Consider the following 7,306-nt stretch of genomic DNA (forward strand, 5'->3'; position numbering starts at 1 on the left):
CTGTTTAGCTAGGAGTAGGAATAGTGCATAGCTAATCAGCTTTCTTTCTTTTTATTTTTATTTTCCGCCTCAAACACATTACTTTACAATCATCTTTTAGTTGCAAGTCCCCGTGTTCGACCTCAAATCATCCCGAAAAACTTGCGATCTCGTTATACTTGACGAGAGAGCAAGAAAACTTGTGACAGGAACGCATGATCATTGCATACATGATAAACACATATTGCATATTCATCAGACCAATGCATGATCATCACATGACCATTAATGCATTAACGTAAACAAATTATTTCCTCAATAATCACTCCACTAAAGACCTATAGTTGACTTCTTCACACAGTAGAAAATGTTGCGTCCATGGATTTAACCATTATGAGTAAGTCGATCATTTACGAGTCGTTCGTAATTACAGCTGAGTCAAATTACCATTTCACCCCTGTAATTACTTCTTACTCCTTAAGTTCCACCGATCCCTATAATTAACAATCTATTTATGGTCCTACCATAAACGAAGTCCCTCTCAGGTCAGTAAGTGGGTGGACACCCTTTGTTCAAGACCTGGAATTAACACTTAAGAGAACAATTCATCTATTTACCCTAAAGGCAGAAAGAAGTGAATTTCATCTTTTGTAGTTATGTTTCCAACTTCCACTCGATCTTGTCTTCAAAATGGTAGGCTTATTGAGTTGGCGACTCAGGCCACTCTCACCATACAAATCAAAAGATAAGCTCTCACAGGCAGGAGTTCATAACTCACTCAGTATTGAGATCGAGTTACATATGGTTATCCTATGAAATATCAATCTCTTCAGTGAACGGTATTACAAAGAGAGATTAAGTATTTCGTAGTCCGGTCTTATATAATCTCATTGCATATAATACCCCCACTCGAATATCTCCACATGAACGATTTAGATCACATTGTTTGTAACTATTACAAAGTGGAACATATCCATATTGTTACCAAGGAAAAGGCACCCAACCTTTATCCATATACCATAGACCCTTTAGGTTAGTATTTGAACGTGATCCACCTATATGTCCACTACATATTGTTCAAGTTTTCATGAAATAACCTTGGATTTTTTCGGTAATGGATAACTTATTATTGCATATTTAAAATAATCAACTATTATATCAAATAACAAATTAACTACGAGGCTCTAGGACATAAATTCAAACATATGCTTAATTTCCTAAATGACCAACTGCCTTATCTCTTATTGCCCCATATGACTAACTGCATATTATCCATGTGTCTTATGACTACGCATGTTTAGTGTCCAAGTGGTTGCCAAACTATCTATAAATAGTGGTTTTATAGGAACTTTGTAGAGATATAATTTTAGTGAGAATTCAAAAATAAATACCATAATTTTCCATAATTCTTTATATTTTGTTCTAAATAGTATTTATTTATTATATTATATTTTCTTAGTATTTGTGTTTTCGTCGTGTCTCATTTTGCTCCTCGATTTTATAACACATAAAACATTTGCATTATACAATTTATTAAGAAAAACATTTGCACTATACAAAATAGAACTCAGTTAGGTCCATTTGGGTCCCTAAATTTTTAAATACAATAATTATACTTATAAATTTTGTTTTTGATAGCATCCTTGGCTCTCTATTAACTTTCATGCTAATTCTTAATAGAAAGCTGGCATAATTATTGTGCATTTGAAAGGACTGTTTGAAGTGTTGAGTTGAGTTCCAAAATTTGGGGTTAATAATATTTGGAGTCAGGAATTATGTGCTTCGGTTGCAAAATTGTTTAGCCTAGAGTTAGGAAGTTGTGTTTGGGGCAGAGTTAAGTTATTGAGTAAAGGATATTTGGTGTAGTATTTTGTAATCTACAAAAGTATAATTTTCTAGTTGTTACTTTTGTTTGCTTAACTTTTTGTTTAGCTCTTCAATTGCACACATATCTTACAAAATTTTTAACAAGAAATTGAGATGTCAACTTAAAACCTTCACATATATTTTACAATTTTTACATGTAATAATTGTACTTAGGGTAGACAAACTCTTGTTTCATATAACCAATACAATATATTTTTTTTATATTAGTAGAATGTATGAGTATAATGTACATAAAAAAGTAGGTCATCAAGGGGTTTAGGGTTTTTTTTAATTATTATTTTTTTATTTTTATAGAATCTTAAGTCAAATTGTAAGTCATGAGTTTATTATGCATATAAGTTTTGATGTTGGAAATGCTACCAAATTCCACATTGGTATACAAGGAGATGGTCATGGGTTTATAAGAGAACCTAACTATCTTCAATGGTATGAAACGTTTAGGGTGAAACCAAAAGTAAAGCTACGAAGGTTTTATGTTTGAAGTGGATAATATCATACCATCCTAAAGATATCTAGAGGTTTTTTGTCATTGGAAATATTGGAGAGATGGAGAGAGAAAGAGGAAAGGATAGAGTTCGTGTGAACTTCAGTAGTAAACACAAATAAAGTTGGTGGAATTGAGTCATTTAACATCTATATATGAAGTTGATAGACTAAAGAATGGGTTGGGTTAAAAACTCAACTCAACCCAGGTCAATATCTCGATTACCCTCGAACTCATTTAGTTGTTAGTTTTAAAAATGTGGAGTGATTTAACGGCTAATTTAGAACTATAATTTTTATTTGGATGCTAATTTTAGATATTCGAAGAGATGAATGAACTTTAAAATGTACCGGTATTAAAGAATAATGTGAAATTTGATCAAGCATTTGTTAAGTATTTGTCCATATTATAAATATTGCAATAAAATACATGCCCATTAGTACCCATGATTAGTGTCCTGAAAGAGCATATCTAATTCTTCTGTCACCACCATGTGTCATTCTACCTGAAGTCCAAGTACTTTATGGATACTTATCCTTAGTATCCACTTCATTCCACCTCTACTTGCCAAATTGCTTATAAATAGTAGCATTTGATGGATCTTCGTAATTTACACATTGGTGGTAAAAGTAAAGAAAAGATTGGAGAATTTTAGAGAATTTTAAATTTCCATATTTTCTATTTACATAATTTTTCTATTTTTATATTTTATTTTATTTTATTTGGTATTTGTGTTCCCCTTATGCTCCTCAAGTTTACAACACGTTATCAGCACGAACTCCTATCATTTTTCTTGCTAAAGGTAGGTCATAAAGGTATGTCAGTTTTTTCACGCTTCATTATAATTAATAAATTAAATGTTGTTTTACATATTTGATTTATATTAAAATTCTGATATAAATATATAGTGTTACTATGAAAAATATTATAAAATTAGAATTTTTTAGCATTTGATATTAATGCTAATAATTATTTGTTATTGATGTCAAAATACACCTAGATGCCATAGAAAATGTGATCATCAGAAAAAAAAAAAAAAAAAAAAAATCTTCCTAAAGTTTGTTGTAAATTGATGCACTTGAGGCTCCAAAATTTTAAATTAATATGTTAGAGAAGACATTTTTCTACATTTTGGATATGCTCTTGCAGTAGCAATATCGAGAGAAATATTTTTTAAAGTATTATGAAATCATCTGATGTCTTCTCGTGGCTGAATGAAATAACGAGTTATTTATTAAAAAAAAAATATGAATCTCAGCAAATTAGAGCAACAATATTCCCTGAAGTGAATGTTGTAAATTTTAATAATCGTGGATGAAAAATCATGAATCTCGACCAACTGGAACAACAACATTTCCTGAAGTAAATACTGTGAATTTTAATAAACCTGGTCAAGATCATGATCATGGTCGATGTCGTAACCGTGACAGAGGAAGAAATAATTATTATTTTCGTGGTGGTCATTCTAATTATTCAAATTTCAAGGAACCGCACAAAATGATAATCACAAAGGAAAAGCTCCACAAGATAAGAGTTCAAAAATTATTGAAAATAAATGCTTCTGATACAGAATGACTGGGCATCGGTCACGTACCTGTCGTACATCAAAACACTTAGTTGATCTCTATCAAGCATACCTGAAGGAACAAGAAAAAAAATGTGGAAGCAAATTTTGCATACTAGGATAATGACATATTTGACCTATCCCATATGACAAATTTGAATGTGGCGGACTTCTTTGAATCTTCTGAAGAGAAAATCGGCAGAATTGATGGAACATTAAGTGTTTCCTTTGACTTTGAAAATATCTAGACTTGATGTTGTTTTCTTATTCATCTCCATGTTTTTTTCCTTTTAATAGATGTTAACATTTGTATATTCCAAATGCTTTTTTTTCTTATTGTAATGATTTTCTTTTAATGAAAAAACCTGGATCATTTTCTTATTATGGGTGAGTAAAAAATGGGTGCACTACACATATTATACTTATATGTAGAAAATAATTTTCCAAACTAACCATATTGGAAGCAAAAGTCAATACGATATCAGGTTTTGCAAACCTGAGTGAATGATTTGGAAAAGAAAATATTATTTTGCCTGGAGGAATAAGATTTATAATTGACAATGCATTGTTCTCTAGTCAATAAAAAAGAAATCTACTATATTGAGATTGATAGAAAAAATAATATGGAGTATCTTTATATCATATCTACAGTCTCATATGAAAAACATCTATTGGAAGAGTTACCTGTTTTATCTTCTAGATTATATTATACTCATATACGAGTAATTGAAATATATGTAACAATGAACCTGAAGTTCATGAATCCAAACATATTTACAATTTGACATGATAGATTAGGTCATCCAGGGTCTTAATGATGAGAATAATTATTGAGAATTCAAATGGACATCTATTAAAGAGCCAGAAGATTCTTTAATCTAATGAATTATCATGAGATGCTTGCTCTTAAGGCAAATTAATAATTAGACCATCATAAGGAAAAGTGGGAATTGAATCCCCTATACTTTTAGAACTAATTCATGGTGATATACGTGGACCTATTAACCCAAAAAGTGCACCATTTAGATATTTTATGGTATTAATAGACGTACCAGTAGATGGTCACTGTGTTTATTATTAAGTCGAAATATTGCATTTGCAAGATAACTTGCTCAAATAATTAAATTAAGAACTCAATTTCTTGATTATACAATTAAGACTATTCATCTTAATAATGCTAGTCAATGTATATCCCGAGTTTTTTTTTTTTTTTTTTATAATTATTGTATGTCAATTTGGATAATTGTTGAATATTTTGTAGCTTATATTCACACACAAAGTGGTTTAGTAGAATCATTCATAAAACGTTTGCAATTAATTGCTAGACCATTGCTTATGAGAGCGAAACTTTCTTAATCTGTATGGGAACATGCTATTTTGCATGCAGCATCACTTGTATGTATTAAGACGGTATCTTATCATATAAGTACTCGCCATTACAATTAGCTTATGGCTATGAGCCAAATATTTTCCATCTGAGAATTTTTTTGATGTGTAGTATATGTTCCAATTGCTCCACCCCAACGTACTAAGATAGGTCCTCAAAAGAAGTTAGGAATATAGATTAGATATGATTCCCCATCAATTATTAAATACCTTAAACCCTTAATGAGTGATGTATTTATTGTACGATTTGCTGATTGTCATTTTCATTAGACAAATTTTCCAACATGAAGGGGAGGAATTAAGAAGATAGAAAAGTAAATTACATGGAATGTATCGTTATTGTCTCATTTAGATCCCTGTATAGATCAATGTGAACTTGAAGTTCAAAAGATAATTCATTTGCAAAATATAGCAAATCAGTTACTAGATGCATTTATAGATGCAAAGAAAGTAACTAAATCACATATACCAACTATAAATGTTTCATAAAAAAATTATATCCTAACACAACAAGTTATCACTAATGAGTTTGGAACACGCCAAAAGCGTGGTAGACTAGTGGCTTCAAAAAATAAAAAATCCTCGAAAATGAAAAATAATTAATAGTAAAAAAGTCTTGGTTGAGGATGTAAATATCCATGAAGAAATATTTGACATGACTAGTGAGAAAGGTGAAATACCTAAAAATAATAATGAGATTTTAATAAACTATGTCATGGCAGGAAAAAGATGGAATCGAACTAATGTAGTTATTAACAACATTTTTGCATATAATGTTGCTCTTGATATTATATGTGAAAGTGAGGATCGTGAACCAAAATTTGTTGAAGAATGTCGACATATAAAAGATTGGCTTCAGTGGAAAGAAGCAATCAAGACAGAATTAAACTAACTTTCAAAAAGTCAGGTTTTTGGACTAGCAATCCAAACACTAGAAGGTGTTAAACCTGTGAGATACAAATAGGTATTTGTGAGAAAAATAAATGAAAATAATGAGGTCATAAGATATAAAGCAAGGCTAGTTGCACATGATTTTTCACAAAGATCTAGTATTGATTATGAGGAGACGTATTCTCTACTGATGGATGGAATTACACTAAAATATTTAATTGGTCTGACTATGTATGAAAATTTGGACATGCATCTTATGGATGTAGTCACAACATATTTATATGGATCTCTTGATAATGATATTTATATGATAATCTCATAAGGATTTAAGTTACTTGAAACATAAAAATCAAATTCCCGAGAATTTTATTCAATAAAGTTATATAAATCCCTATATGAATTGAAACAATCAGAACAAATATGGTACAATTGTTTGAGTAGATATTTATTGAAAGAATGATATCAAAACAATCCAATATGTCTGTGTGCTTTTATAAAGAAATCACAGTTAGAATTTGCTATTATAATTGTATATGTCAATGACTTAAATATAATTAGGTCTCCTAAAGAGCTTTCAAAGGCAATAGAATATCTTAAGAAAGTACTTGAGATGAAAGATGTTGGAAATACAAAATTTTACCTTGGTTTGCTAATTGAGCATTTAACATATGGGATATTTGTTCATCAGTCAACTTACACAAGAAAAGTTTTGAAAAGATTTTATATGGATAAAGCACATCCATTAAACATTCCAATGGAAGTTTGTTCACTAGACATAAGAAAGATATATTTTGATCTCGAGACGATAATGAAGAACTTCTTGGTCTAAAAATACCATATCTTAGTGCAATTGGTGAATTTATGTACCCTGCTAATAATACAAGATCAGATATTGTATTTTCAGTAAATTTCTTAGCAAGATATAATTCTTCTCAAACAAAAAGACATTGGAACTAAATTAAGCACATAATCTGTTATCTCTGAGGAATGATTGATATGGGTTATCTTTTATTCAAATAAATCAAATTTTGATCTAGTTGGTTATGCAGACTTTAGATATTTATCTAATCCACACAAAGCTAGATCTCAAACAGGTTTCTATTTACATGTTTAGG

This window comes from Benincasa hispida, chromosome 5, assembly GCF_009727055.1.
Source record: "Benincasa hispida cultivar B227 chromosome 5, ASM972705v1, whole genome shotgun sequence".
Classification (NCBI taxonomy): domain Eukaryota; kingdom Viridiplantae; phylum Streptophyta; class Magnoliopsida; order Cucurbitales; family Cucurbitaceae; genus Benincasa; species Benincasa hispida.